The sequence below is a fragment of the Grus americana genome, chromosome 2 (assembly GCF_028858705.1).
Source record: "Grus americana isolate bGruAme1 chromosome 2, bGruAme1.mat, whole genome shotgun sequence".
NCBI lineage: Eukaryota > Metazoa > Chordata > Aves > Gruiformes > Gruidae > Grus > Grus americana.
In genome coordinates this window covers 71,612,763-71,628,885 of record NC_072853.1, presented here as the reverse complement: position 1 = coordinate 71,628,885, position 16,123 = coordinate 71,612,763, and the positions used below count along the sequence as shown (strand labels likewise).

The 16,123-nt window shown below is 39.3% G+C and overlaps 1 protein-coding gene across 2 annotated transcripts in view; it reads right to left on the bottom strand.

Annotated features, from left to right (window-relative positions):
* Positions 1-16,123, bottom strand: part of MOCOS (molybdenum cofactor sulfurase) — a 229,206-nt gene that overhangs the window by 182,472 nt on the left and 30,611 nt on the right. The gene's annotated exons all lie outside the window — the stretch shown is intronic.

Here is a 16,123-nt window from a genome sequence, read left to right as displayed (position 1 = left end):
CTTACAGTATGTCCAAACTACAGTGGGCACATAAACAAAGAAATACTGTCTGACAACTGAACACATGAGTTATTAAAAGAAATTAGAGGCTACTTACAGCAGTACAGTCTCTCTAGTTTTGTGCATATAGAATAGGCCATAAAAAACTAAGTCATCAAGAATGTGGATCCTTCAAAATTCCATACACAGATTTGCAGCTATTATCAAATAATGTAAGCAGTCCCACTGCTCCCATCCAATCATTTGTGCTCAAAGCTGCACAGCATTTATATTGTGCAATCAATCTGAGATGCTTACATATAGATAATTAAATTCAAAATCAGTGACAAAAGTTTGGATTGATTCTCACTGGATAAAAACCCAGACACTATATCAACTTATGTGTCCACTATTAAAAACACCTTTATATATTAGGTACATTTAGGGGTTTCAGTATTTTACCAGAACAACAGTGCACATCTTCCTGTACTTGACAGCAAACCAATTCCAGTGACTTGGGTAGAAAGAGACTAACTCCGATATTGCAACAGCTGCAAAGGGGTATGTCTTCCAGCTAATAGTACGATTCTTTGCAGTTACCAAAGTAAGAAAACTTCACAGGCAATTGTTCCAGGTTTTCTACAAAACCAAAAGCTGAACAGGAAAGGGTTTGGGGAGAACAGAGCTTCTTGCACCCACAAGCGTCTGTGATTTTGTTTTCACACAGGATAAACCCAAACACGCTAAAAGAGGTGAAAGAAAATCCCAAAATAGCTAAAGACCCATTGCAAAATGAACCAAAGTGTTTATTATGCAAGAGAACGAGCTTTAACTCCCTTGTCTGCGAGACTGATACCAGGAAGCTCATGTAAATTCCAGTATCACACAACCTAGGTGTGAGAGAGAGAGAAAATGTGCATCTATCTTCTTCCTCCCCTTTGCACTTGTTTCCCATATAACTAATATTAATTGGATAAAAATAGTATCCAAGACCAAGACTCTTGACCAATGGTGAGTGGCATCCTCAGGGAAAAAATGAAGTTTCAAACCCTTGGCCCAAATCAGGCAGAAAAGACTGCTTATGAAAATATTTTTTGTGACCTCCACTAGACATGCGTACATGGGATCTACTTCAGAATTTTCTACTTCATGCATTCTCTTCCCTCTGATTATCCAACCTCAACTCTGTTGTTGGTGCAACTTCTCTGTCCTGTTGTTACAAGCAAGTTGTCACCGTAAAAACTCACAGAGGATCCGAAAGTCAAACCCCAGTGATAATTTTAGCCTCTTAGGGGGCATGGGGAGTAACTTTATGCTATGATACAACCTCTGGTCACTTCTCTACCTCAAGCTCCTCCTGAGGATGCTGTCAAATTTCCGGTCAGTGTGACTGATGGGAAGAAGGCTCAGAGACCTCTGGCAGAGGGAAAAACAGATGCTGGGTTTATCAGCTGCAGCTGAAATAGACCCAAATAAGTATCTCTGGTGGGGAAAAAAGTGTGCAGGCTGCTGCTGCGAAGCATGCCATCTGTCAGGAGCCAAGCCACACACGAGCACCAGGCAGTCAAGCAAAATGCCCACTTGAGCCTTCTAACAAGCCTACTGTACTCTTCACTTGTACTGTCAATCCAGAAGCTTTCAAAAATGAAAAGGGAGATACTGCAAGTCTCCCAATATTCACAGCTACCACGTGGGGTTTCCTCCTGGGAGCAGAAGTCCCAGCTGTGGCACAATCTCACAATCAGCGCAAGGAGTCTTCCTCGTGGTGACAAGAGAGCGCCAAGTCTTTGCACAGACGTCAGACACAGGCCCAGCCACAAAGTCCCACAGAGGCAGAGAGGCAGGGATCTTAAATTCTGTTCTGGGGTTTGGGGTTGGTTTGCTATTATTGAGTTATCAGCTTGTTCAGTGCAGAGTATTTTTTAAAAGCCTGCTGCCATTATACAATTCTCATGTCTGCAGCATCCCTTCCAAACCTTTTCAAGGGATGCACCTGGCTAGAAGCTCAGGACTGTTGCTTTTCTAGCAGCTTTTCAGCAGCACCAGGGCTGGTTTGAAGATCTATTTTACATACTCAATATCAGGACATAAATGAGCTCATAAAGTTGTTTTTAAATGGGAAATATGTCTCGAAGTGATGCAACTGACAGTGAAATCACTGAAGAGGGGCTGAAGAGTTAGAACATTCAGGTAAAACCAGTGCAGCCTATGAAGTGAGAAAATAAAACTTTAGATAGAAAACAAGCAGGAAAAAATTTAAGATCACAGAACATGGTGATGAATGTCAGTATGTCTTTTCTCCTTGAAGTATAACTCTGCCCTGGACAATAATAATATGATATCAGTCTTATTCCATGTAATGAAGCTAGAGGAGAGAAAAGAATGTCTAAAAGTCCTAAAGTCTGGAGCTTAGCAGCAAAAAGCTGTGAAAATGGCTGAGAAACTTCTCAACCAGAATTTCTTCTAAAACTTGGGTTTAAAGAGTGGGCTAGAAGAGTGGAGAAAAATGTAAGCAATATAAATAAAATCATGGCAGCTGCATAAAAGTATAAGAGCCCTCTGGGGTTTCAAGATTATTTTAGGGCCTCTCATCTCAGTCTGCTCCACAGAAATAGACAAATTGTGTATATAAAGACCAAAGGGTTTTCTCTCTCAGTAGCCTACCACCCACACATTTGAATTTGTTTGGGGTTTTTTTCCTTCACACTACCAGCCTTCTATTCACATCACAGGGACTACACAGGTATAACAGAGCACAAAAACAGGGTTCCGTATTCAATGCTGCTCCGCCTTGCGAAGCTCGTTCCTGTAGCCATATCACCTGCCCACAGCAGCAGAAGGAAAATGTAACAATCCCTTTGCGTTGTTATTAAATCAGCTGATAAACCTGTGAGCAAATAGCTAGAGCAGAGTAGCTAAGGAAAAGGGAAGAAACATTTATTCAAGAAATGTAGAGAATGTATGATTAAATTTACTAGAACACTATTTCCAGTTTATTAATCATTTTTGCCTGGTACAAATTGCTGCTGAGACCTAGAACAGAGCACAGAGACCCCCTATTTAATTTTGCATCTGACTAGTAGTTCTTCTGTCCTGACTTGCATCCCTTTCTCTGTCTTTACCCTTATTTCAGATAACTCAGCTATGGGCTTTGGTGGTCATTTTTATCAGCATCCCTAGTTTACTGTACCCACTGCAGGTAGCTTATATAATTTATGTTTTTAATTTTTCTGCAAAGCACCTAGTACAATGGTGAGAGGTTCCATTTCAAATTACCTACATAAATAAGTAAATACAATACCATTAGCATATAATAGATTGTGCTTATCAAACCATAAACAGCGTAGGTTCAGAATGTTCAGTGGCAGTGTGACTACCAATGCACCAGAGGAACATGTATTCATTTTCTAATAGGTCTAACAGACCCTAAAATGTTGCATAACAGAGTAATAATCTTCTCACAATTTGCTAGGAAGAATTTAAGATTCTCATTTTCTTCTTCACGTTGTACCAGTAGCTTTTCCTGGGCAACACGCTTGCTTCTGCTGGAGCCAAAAGCACAGAAGTTACACAGAGCCGAAAACCATCTACCACAGCTCCCACACCACCCTTAAGAGTGGGAATAATGCACAAGACAGGTGAGAACTATGTACCCAGCCATAAAACCTTCTGAAAGCTGTTCTCTACCAGGTGATACCCAGGATCCCAGGACTTCCCAGCCCCAGATCCACAAGTCAGTGCAAGTCTCAAGCAATCTGGGCGTCTTCTCAGAGCATGGACAGAAGGGCGCGTTCCAGGGGAGTACATACCCACTTTCAGAGACAGGACACCAGCCCAGCAGGGACCTTAGGCATGCCGCATGCTACAGCCACTCTTAGGAGCTGCTGTGAGTCTGGCAGCAGTGGTTTTGACCATCTCCATTTGCCTGCCCTGCCAAAACCTACCCACCTTTGCTACAGCTGGCACTGAGCGCGTCTGTGGGCCTCCACCGCCTCAGCACCACATCCAGCATCTGGGCTTAAATGACCGTCGTCAGCAGCTCCAGTCTGCTGGCTCCGGTACCAAGGCTGAATCTCTGGAAAAGGCATGGAAGGAGGCTGTGGGAGAGAGTAGCAGCACACGACCAAAGCTGGTAGAGCATAATTTATGTCACAACTCATCTCGCAGCTCCCTTAAAAGCTGTCTTCAAATGCTGTGCCACATCAGAATGAATGAAAGATAAGTCTGCCGGCCTCTGTTCACCAAATAGCATTTTGCTGTTTTTTCTTTTCCTTCTAGAAAGCGGCACTGATCTGTATGCTACACAGAATAAATCACCAGGGCGATTTCTTTCACTGTGGTTGTAAAAACAAGTTTAGCAACATTTATATTTTGCTATGATTGAACCTTCCCACAGAGCTGCCATTCACAATTTTTAAATGACTTACAATATGCTTTGCACCTCAGTAATTATATTCTAAGTTATCAAGTTCGCACACGCTCTCTTTTTCTAGCTACCCACGTGTGCTTGAGAGAAATTACTTCTGAATATACTTAATTTAAAAGTCTTAATTTTACACACTGTATGTAATCGAACTTTTTATTAAACATTGCCAAGCAATCTGTCTCATTTAAAATTAGTTGCTAGAAGAGGTAAAGGTCCATTAAACTGTTAATTGCACACTATAACTCTGATTTCTTGAAAAGTTATGTTGAATATCGTTTCCCCAAATGCTTAATTCCATATTTACCTAATTCTACTGCCATGGCTACTACATTGGTCAGGTATATGATAACAAATCAATACAGCCACACCGGCAAAATTCTCCCATGTAGAAAGAGGGAGCAAAAAAAAGAGGATTTCATTTCCACTTCTCTTGTTTGAGTTTGATATGGGGAATTTCACTGTACAGGTACAAAGCACAGTTCTGCTAATGTAGAAATACAAGTACACCCTAAAGGCAGAGTGCTTCTGCTACAGTAATGGCTTAAGTGATTTGAGAGCTCTAATTCATTGCAAGTAAACCTCAGTTAGACTTGAAAATGAAAGTCAAGCAAGTGAGATGATAGAAAATGTTATATGCCACTGTTTTTAAATTACTTATAATGGAGGTCAAAAAATACTTTAGGCTGTGAAAATACAACTGAGGTGACTCCAAAACATATAAGCCACATACAAACATTTTCAAAAAGATTGCCACTTCTTATATATGGTTCTGAAATGGTTCGAATGCAGGTCTTTGTATGCAAAAACCACTATAAAACCATTTACATTTGACTACACCAAACTCAAGAAACATCAATGTTTTTACATCCTGAGCTAATTAACCAGACCTTACTTTGTATCATGTACCATTGTCAAATAAAATTGTATTTCTCATTCTGAAATGACTTTATATCAATCTTTGGTTTATTTTGCAGTAACTTGAATCATATGATAATGAAATTAGAGAGAGTGGAAGAGGATAAAGCACATATTCGTTTCTCTCAAAGGGCACATAACTCAAAGCACAGTATCACATGAATCTTGACAGTTATTTTCCCTTTTTTTTCCCCTACTCAATCAGCTGTCCAGATCTCCTCACAGCACTGAGAATGAAGTAATTAGCACTGGTATGTGTAAATTTATTATGTCTAGTAGGAGACTCTTTGTCAGGGGACTCTCTCTCCTCCAAGCTTTACAACCCGTCCGTAGGACCATCTTCAGCCATCTGGCTTTCCAGCCTCTTAGCAAGGCCACGCAGTTTAAAAACAGCAGGGCACCTTCCCAGCAAGAATATGTGGTCAGTCCCTTCCCACTGTGGAAGGCCTGGGACGGCTCTGAATTGCCAGGCATGCCTTCCTCACATGCAGCAACATACTTCACTGCACTGTCCGCACGGGACAACCAGAACCAACAACCCCTCCACAGAAACACCAGAATTCAGATGTTTTAGCCCTTTCGCTCATACTCGTGCTCACAGCTCTGACTTTCATGGGCCACAACCAGGAAGAAGGTTATCTTAGCTCTTTTTCACACAATAGAAAAAATACCTGAAGAAATCAAAAGGGCCCCAAATTTACAAAAGAACACAGCATGTTATGAACAAACAGTCTTGAAACATATCAGCACTATCTTTCAAATTACAATAGCTGTTCAGGGCCTGAGACTTCAGATTAAGAGAATTAAATTTCCAAAACTCAGTGGAGTCTGTGCTTATTTAATTAAAAGTGGGCAGAATTTCATTTGCACTTCATTGTTAAGAATACCACCTATAATATCACATTTTGGTGGTGCAGCTTAACTCTAATTTATCCTAAAAGCATACTTCATCAAACTCATTCTCAAGTTCATTACAAACGCTAAATGCCAGTACTATTTGCTTTAGCAATCCCATCCCATTTGGATGTTTAAATAGGCAAACACAGTCAAATAAACTTGAGGCAACTTGTGAATATTCTACACTTTTTCAGATGAAGTCTTTTGTGTTTGACCTGCTACTGTGAGCTACATTATGTATCCTTGATTTAAAATTTTCACAGGTATAGCTCAAGGTGTTGAAAAACTACAGAACTTTCTTGCTCGTTTCTATAAAGTAGATGAGGTTATTTGATTTTCCTGTCAGAAATGAAGCAGCATATTATACTCATTACTGGACTATATCCCACATCATCGCAAGGATTTCTCACTGACTGAGGTTTACCCTTGTGCACTGCCTTCAGACAATGCCTTCAGACTCTGCCCTGTGAGGCTGGCACATGGTAAAACTTTCTCCCACCCAAAGGAGAAAGAGGGAGACTTGAAGAGGAGCAACAGCATCCCATTTACTGAGACAGCCACTCAAGCAAGATAGTTGGAAAGTGCTACTGGAAAGTCAGAGGCCTCCCTCTTTCCTCTGAGCAGCTATGCCGGCCAAGGGAGGAGAGGCACTGCTCCTACCCATTTTGGCTCAGGCAAGTTTGGTTACCTGACCTATATCATGGTTGTTTAGGCTTCTTCCTTGGCTAAGGTAACCTGTTGCTGACAGATTTACAAACTCTTTTCAATCTACTACCGCAACATGTTTAACTCATCACAAATAAAGACAGGCAAAGTTTATGGTGCAGTCATGGACAATAATACAGAATTTATTGCCTTGTAGCACACTATTTACATAGGAGGAACACGACCAAGTAGAGTTAGGAGATCTGGTTTTATCCAGGCTCAGTCACTGCTTTCATACGCTGCCTCAGCCACAACGCTTCAGAGGTCTGCACAGTTTCTTGCTCCAGTTTGAAAGCACGGTAAGGCCCAAAGCGTTAAAAAGGCAGGCTCTAGTAACAGTTGCTGTAAATATGTTGTTATATGATTGTGGATAAAAATCAAGTAATCAAAACCACCCATAAGCACTTTTTTCAAGGGAGGAAACATTTCCCAAGTATGTTACTAAAAACCCACACATTATATAGTGTATACAATATTAATGGAGTTCACATTAAGCATTCTGGCATAATTAAAAATTCTATCTATGTGGCCTGCTGTTCACTCCTTGGAAAGCCAGACAGGTGCTTTCCAGTAAGCTTGTACAAGGGGACTTAAGGGTTTGGAGTGTATCAGTGCGGGACCAAAGGGTTTCCAGCCCTACAGGGCTAGCAGAGCAGCTCTTGTCTAACAGAACATTTTGGTTTCTAGGTTTCACTTTTAAGACAGATCTGTGTGAAATAAAACAACCTTCAGCTTTTAGGAATTTACAGAAAGATTGTAAGCATCTTCAGACAAGCTCTAACTGACAGGCAGATCTTATTCTCTTGTTGCAAGGAAGTTGGCATGGACAGCGAGTGAACTGGAGGTTTCACAGCAGGCTCACCAGAGAGCCAGTCTCCTAAAAGATGGCTGAGTAGGACATCACACAGGATTTTGGCACCAGGATTTTGGCACCAGTGAGTCTGTGGAATTTTTCTTAGCAGGGCAAAAGTAACTAGGATTCTGCCTCACACCTCTGCTGCAGAGTGCTTCCCTTATTACCACAAAAGCTTCAGTATTATGTTCCAGAGGTCAGTTTTAGTATTGTTCTTTATCTTTGGCCTTTTGATGGTTTTGGTTTTGTTTTTTTTCTTCCTGCAAGACAACACTGTTTTCGTACATAGTTTATTCACAAGTCAGAAAAATCTGGTCTGTGAACAGATTTTCCAAATAAGTGATTCATATCTCTAAAATCTCCTTTATCGCATGACAGGTACTGTGCAGAAAATGTAGTGAAATACTAAACATCTTTAAAAAGGTAAAGAAAGACGAATGAAAAGTGGTAAGAGGATGACTAAGAAAAGCCTGAGTGCTGAAAAGCTCTTTTGAACACTATTGACTGTGAACACTGGATTCACTGCAAGACTAGGGAGTCTTCATAAAATCCAAAGCATACACATCTTACTCCTCTAAACAGTTTCACCATCCAAAAGCTTGCAATAAATTCTGAAATATTAGCAACATGTTATTGAGTTGGCACTCAGTAATACTAATGATGCAATTTTCTTCTGGCTTGACACATACCAAATATACTAATAAAATCTAGCAAATTAAACCTCGATTCACTAGACGTTATTAACCTTAAAATAAAGGAGACAGTTCTGTTCAAAGTCTTGCTTCATTTATCTTTCATATTCCTGTATCTTGTATCTTACCATGGCTCATGCTGCTTCTTAAAGGCACCCGTTAATTTCAAGGACACTATCTTTGCTTACAACCTTCATATTAGAAACTTCAAAACGGGTGAGAAACTTGAATCAATGAAATAGGCAGACAAACAAAAAAAAAAGACTAAAGAAAGCAGAAAGGAACTCATTAATACTGCCAGCGTATACTACAAAGGTCTATCTGCATTTTAGGCATCCATTTTCTGCATATTTTAAAACCACCCATGAAAGCTAGTGCATTTAACTTCAAAGAACTAGATGCTCAAAGTGATGAAGTTAATCAAATATTTTCTTTCTTCAAGTCAATGTGGTTTCCTACACAATACCTCTCTGTACAAAATCTCACAGTCTTCTTTCATTTTTGCTCCATTCATATCAGTATCAATCAGTTTATGGACCATATTATCACTTTCAGCCTGAAATTTCAGAACAAAAACAAACAGGAAAAATCATCTTCCTTTCTTACATTCTAGAAGAATTCTTTCTAGAAGAATTGTGCCTGCAGGTCTCCCCTATTCATTTGAAATGCCCGTTCCACTTCCTTATTTTTACAATACTTTTTGCCTTCTCCTAGTATGCAGAACATTTGATCTGGTCACATTGCCATTTGAAGGATTTTTTTATTCTGTCTCAATTACCTTGATTGCCATATTGCAGGACGTATTTCAATGACCCCATTCTATTTTGGCCTCACATTTCAGAAAGATGAAGGCAATCCAGAACAAGCTCAGAGTCAGGGTCAATGGGACTGGGGTGAGGAATGAAGAATACACCTCGGAAGTAGAATCTAGAGGAGCTTACCTTATTGAACCTACGAAAACAAGAGAATGGGACAGGTCTCCTCTACATAAATGCATCAGAAGGGGTAAATGGTAGAAAAGACCACAAAAACCTACAGGTAACAGAAAATTTTGGTGCAGAAACAAAAGGTTTCTCATGAGGCAGTGGAAGAGGGAGTCTTCTAGCCCTCCCAGTGGGGAAAGATCATCAACAGTAGATGAACAGCACCATGTAATAGCAGGAGATGAGACATAAAAATCCTGAAGGTCATGTGCATTCCTATACTCTTGAATCATATCAGCTGGGATGTGTTTCTGAGCTGGGTCTCCTGAAACCTGGCACCCTAAAATCCTTACTGAGCCCTCACACTTAGCTTGGGCTAAGGTGGCCGCTTTGCACCATGTCTTTACCCCTTGCCAGTCACCACCCATCCTCTCGTACTCTCTGTTCCACTCCCCCTCGTGTTTAACTCATCACCCAGGCAGCCTGGGAGCTCTGCAGCTGCCCTGCTTTTTGCCACAGAAAGGTTCAAATTTTCAGCAGGTCAGCGATGTCCTCAGTAACAAGTCATTGTATATTTAATGAATACAGCTAGCTGGCATCTGCCTGTGGCCAAGTGGCTTCTCAGTGCTGAGGAGAGAAAAAAAAGGCAACAACTACTAGCAGACGTGGGATATTAACTGAGAACTTCAGCAAGACAGCATGTTGCAGAGGGCAGCAAAATAGAAGAAAAAACCCCAGCATTAGGACTACAGCATCCAGCGTGGGTGCTGTAAATAACATGCTCATTAGAGAAAGAGGGAGCTAAAGGCATGCGCAATTGTCAGCACAGAAAATGTGTTTGCTGTCTGTAAGAAGACTGCATGAGCTACAGATAGTTTGGAACAACGCATAAAAGCCAATGGCATTATTAGAGATGAGAAAGCAGCTGCAGTTATACTTGATGTAACAGGGACAGAAGATAATTGTCAGGCTACATCACAACTGAGAGAAAAAAAATTTGTAATGATATCACTCAAACACTGCAGTCACCTGTCCCTAAAGTTACCACTACTTGCAGATCATATCTGCTTCTGGAGAAAAATTAATGGAAGTTGCTGGATACATCGTTATATTCAGGTTAGAAGTTCACCAGTAGTTTAGAAAAAAATATATATACACATTCAAAATGTAAATAATACACCATGAACTCGCTAGCCCCTGTTCATAATGATATAAAAATATAAGCAACACTAATAGTTATTCACTTAGTTGGACTTTACAATAAAACCATTTCAGTGGATATCAGTGTTTAACCTGCTAAAAATCATGACAGGATCATGAAGTGTGTGCAACAAAAACAGTACCAAGGAGTTGAGGAAACAGAACAGTAAGTAAGGTCAGAACTGACATGCTTTTGGATGGGGAAAAAAGACTCATAATGCAAATGACGATTGCTTAAGGACTCAAGTCTGTTGGTTAAAACTGCAGCAAGGTGGGGCTCAGGTAGCAAATATAAGGATGAGTGCAAAAAGCTCTGCCTTTCAGCAAAAGTGACACCAGGAGTTTCAGATTTGTTGAGACATAGATGCCACCAGGGAAGCCCTTGGGAATACTGTAGTGTCTCTTCAACAGCTTAGTTATCACAACAGATGAAGTATTCAGATTGCTTTACAAGTGAAATGAATAAGATTCAAAATGGAGCTCAGTACCGATTTGCTAACTTCACAGAAAGATTATTAGAGACTACTTTAAAAAGTGCAGTAATAAATTACCTCTGTGCTTCTAAAAACATAGATGAATTAGTCTTTCCCAGGGTTGTGATATTAAATATAACATAAGATATAAACAGCATAGGTTAAACTTTCATCGGTTGTGCACCTTTCACTAGAGTATCATTGAGTAAGTTTCAGATGGTGGAGCAAAACAGAAAGTGTCTGTAGCCTTCAAAAAATTAGACATGAGAAAAAATATCAGCTGAATTTTGGACAACATACATAACTCAAGATGGCATTCAAAATTTCTTGACTTGAAGCAAATGGAGCTCCTCTTCAATGCTACATAACTTATGCTGAGAAACAGAAGTGTACTGAAGTCAAGACCAAGCTGTCAAGCACAATAGGGGCACACAGGGGTTGGCAGAAATGACTTTTGTGCTAAATATCTGGTCTTCCAAAAGCCTTATTTAAAATACAAATAATCATCTGGGCCAGTAATGAAGTTGTCAGATTGCCTTGGAGCCAGCAAAGGGACTGCTAGGGTTCCCAACAGCTGGACAGGACGATGTTACTACTCACTAAACAGCTAGGGCAACTCACTATACTGCCTCTTGAGAAGCAACTGCAAATCCAGATGAGAGAGGATCACTGCATTTCTTCTACAAGTACTGTACAGCCTAGGGAGGGAAAAAAGCTTCCATATAAACCCTGAAAGAGGCAAAAAGATGAAGAGACAGGAAAAATGGAATTTGGATTGGAGAAATTTCACTATTTTTATCAATGTATTTTGTTCCAGTTGGAATATCTCATTCATCAGCTCAGGTGCCCTGTCGCAGGCTTCCCCACGGACACAGGGGCCGTCAGGTCCCTGCCAAAAGAGCAGCTGAGAAGGCAGCAAGGCCGCATGTATTCACAAAACGTGAATTAACATGGTGGCCTGAATCCAAGTAAGCCTGTACCACCTAACCTACTCTGAATGTTATTTTGAGAGCAATGGCACAGCAAGATCACTTTTAAACTTATTCTCCATTGCTGCTTTGTCACAGTCACATTATAAAAGTAGATCCCTGAGGTTTTTTTCTGAATTGGGAAGGAAAAAATTAAAGGTCGTATCCATCCTTTTTCAGATCTCTTTGCAAAACACCTTCTAACCACCCATACAAATTAAATTCAGAACTGCCCAGAAGCATTTCAACCTTTGTCTTCATAAACTTGACCTCCAGATTTTAATTTCTGTTACTGAAATATTTATTTGTTACAATAAATGAAGCATTCTAGATTTGCCTCTCTTTGCAACAAAGATTACTCAAAGAGCATGACCATGAATATACAAATTTTATTTACCGCAATCTTTTCATACAAACCCTGAAGGTATAAAGCTGACTACCAGAAGAGTAACAGACAGTATTAGCAAATTCCTTTCTAAAGCTTCAGTTTGTCAAGTTAATGGTTAATGAATTTATTAAAACAGAGATGAAAGTCCAGGAGCAAAGTTTCCAAGTGAACCAAACTGATTTCATTGAGTCTTAAACTGGTCTCCTAACTCGTTCAAAAGTAACAGTGCTATTACCCTGTCCAGAAGCTTTTTACTACCTTGCACAGGATTGCAAGGAGAGACCCACCAAAAGTAATGGATCGACTCTTAGAAACAACTGTTTATAAAACTGAGTCCTTTGTCATCATTTTAAGTTTACTGTCCATGCCACTAGCTTTCTCCTTTCAGTGCTAAGGAAAAAAAAAAAAAGGTTTCCACAGTTGCATAAGAGGCTCAGTGTGGCCAAGGAGAAAAGAAGAAGCATCTGCACCAAAGCCATTGCTCTGTTGTTGCTCAGCATGTAACTGAGCACAGAGTCAGGACATCATCCAGCTCACTGTGGGCACACTGGGATTGTTTCATTGCACGCCTACGTATAATCATTTCATGAACCATGAAGAAAAAGATCACCACTCTTGCCTATTATCAGGCTCTTCCAAAAAAAAGCTATCCATTATTCATAATTATCTTCTAACGTTTCTCCCATTTGCCATGTGCAGAGTCATCCCAGTGAGCACCGTCTCCTTTTGCTTGACTTCACCACCGGTGGTATTTGAGACTTGCTCTGGCAGCTGAGCAGCAGGATCAGGAAAAGCAGCATTTGCAAATGGTGTTCTAAAACAAGCGTGCAAAAGGGCTGAACCATCCTAATTTTGAAACAAGGTTTTCAAGTTGATAGGTACCATCAAGGAGGACAGGACGCAGCATTCAGATGCCATTCATCTGTACGGTCTCCCGTTGATGACCTTTGCAAAGGACAAATCAATACTAAGCAGATACTGTATCTACTATTTCTTACTGTGTAGGAAAGGTCAACCAATTTTCATGTATGTATCAGTTCTAACATTACTGTTTTCAGACACAGAACTGCTTAAACCTGGGAATAAAGAAAAAATTCTTATCTTGCGCATAGCACCATTTCAGAATGTGATAATTTAAAAAAAAAGTCATGGAATGGAAACTTATTTTATAAGCAAGGTACAATGCTTAGAGAAGGAATGTAAAGCTTTACCTTGCTATTGTGAAATGATCTCTACAAATACAACATAAATGAAATTATAAACAGCATTTATGAGACCACTTCCTTCGCAAAATCTGGTACCACCTGTGTGTTTTACCACAGAAGCAATTTTTTTTTTAAAATACTAAGCCATTTACATTCATTTTGTGCATGCCTGCTGCACCTTTTTTTGTTCATATGCACAGGCCACAGAGATTATTCTCCTCTTATAGTTGACTTAGATGGCGTATTTTGACAGAGGCCTTTATATAAATACACGTTTTGCTTCTATATTTAAACTTGATCCCATTTAGCTCAATGCCAAATCCTTTTCGCTTCAGTGAGAAAATTCTATAATACACACATATTGCCACAGTCTAGGAGGTGCCTGGTGCTGAAATCTTAGCTGAAATGTCTTGCTCTTTTTTTTTTTAATATATATTTGAAGTCCCAAAGTATGCTTAAGTTTAACATTTCGTAGTACCTGAAAGTTCAAGGATGAACATCAAAAACTCTATTAAATTCAACAACACTGTGTTTAAATGAAAAAGGCATCCTGTTGTATATCTTAAACACAACACAAACATAAAACAACACTAAAACTTCAGTCTGGCTCTGGTTAGAAGGCACTGCTGCACTATTTGATATTGCAAGTGTAAGATCTACAAGGACAATGTTTTCAAATATTCAGAAAGCTAGTATTTTAAAATGCTTGCATATGGGAAAAGGGTTATTTAATACTCAGTGTAATGAATTTCTGAGTTGCATTATCTCTGCAGCATCGTAAGGAGATACTGCACTAATGCTCCTTAGCTGTATGGAAATGGAGCAATGGCATTTCCATACATCCGTAAGCAAAGTCATAAAAAGGATCTATAATCTTTTGATGCATACATTTAATACTTTTAGGTAAGGTTTATTACAGTTCTTGCTTCCTCTTCTCAGCGTCACTCATGGTTAATGTAGAGATACACACAATGTTAAAAATCTCTCAGCAGTTCATTTGAAGTAAAGAGAAGCAATGTTTTTAAGAACAAAATAGTTATTTTTACTCTTATTGTACCTGAGTTGGTCAAGAGGTAAGCCGTTTTGATTATTGTAATTTTGTAAGTCATAGAAAATATCCATTGACACAAATATTTAATTATTTATGTTATTTTCCTGCAAATACATGTTCTAAGAGTGGTTTCTGTCTGTCAAGCAAATATGAAGGCAAAACCAAATCATACAGCTTTGCAGCGTGGAACAGTGTGGACTCCCAGATTAGGAAAGTCTATTCTGATGTTGCTATCACCAATATTGACAAATATAAATCAGAAATTAAGCTTTCTGTTTATTTTTAACTAGATGTTTGTGTCATCTCTTCAGAAAATCAAATTAAAAAAAAAATTTAAAATTGTCATATTGTCTTGGAGTCAAACACTGAAAAGAAGCCATACTTCTGGCTGCAGCCATGTGCCAAAAGCAGAATTATAAGCAAGCAATTCGTTTTAAGATTTCTGAAACTAAACACTGAATTATGCTTTCGCCGAGGAAATCCAGTCATGCACTGTGATGCAGGACAGAGCTGCCTGTCTCCCTGTCTTGTCATATTGCTTCTTTAGATTAGCTGCAATGGCATGGAAGTATAGATTTTTAATATACTTTTATTGCCTTTTAGATAGCTGACTTACTGACAGTGTTTTTGGGGCATTTTCTTCCTGAATTTTTATTACTACATCTTTTTGATGACTATGCCTTTTAAATTTTTATTGGGGAATAATGGCTGAATTTCTATAGGGATAGATGACAAATTCTATTAGGTGCAATACTGAAAATGTTCATTTGGATGCAGAGGACTTTTTTTTTATAAAAAAAACCCCAAAACAACAAAAAAAAACCCAATACAAGCACTGGTATGAGTCTTGTCATCTCCCCTCCTGCTCTTGTAAAAGTCTCATGCTTTTTTAAAGCAGGATCCAAAATAAAACAAGCTGAAGATGTCAGGTCTTTTAAAGTAATCTATAGAAGTTACAGGATGGAAGTCTATTTCCTTACTCCCTAACAATGAAGAACACGGAATACAATAGTAATTATTCTAGAAACAGCTACACTTTCTACTGTGCCTTCATAAGAACAATTAAATGATAACATTGAAATATCATTGAGAGTAAATGGAAATCAGAATGCTAATGCTGCATGTGAGCACACGGGTATGCTCAGGAGGCTGCAGGGCTGTAGGTATTGCCATACCTGGCTATAAGTGTCTGCTTTGGAAAACAGCTATTCCTCACAGACAGTAGCTTTCATTTCATTTGGCCCTACATTAATAGGTTGTCATCTTGCATAGCATAAGAGAGGGTTGCAGAAAAAGCAAGAATAAACACTTTCTCGAGAAAGTTGGGGGAGGTGGGGAGGGGTTTTTTACACCCTTATAAAAGTGCAGCCAGAGAAAAAGCAGCAGAAGGGTGTAAGGCAGATTTTCTTTATTACAACTATGAACATTATAATGCTAGTTCCATTGCT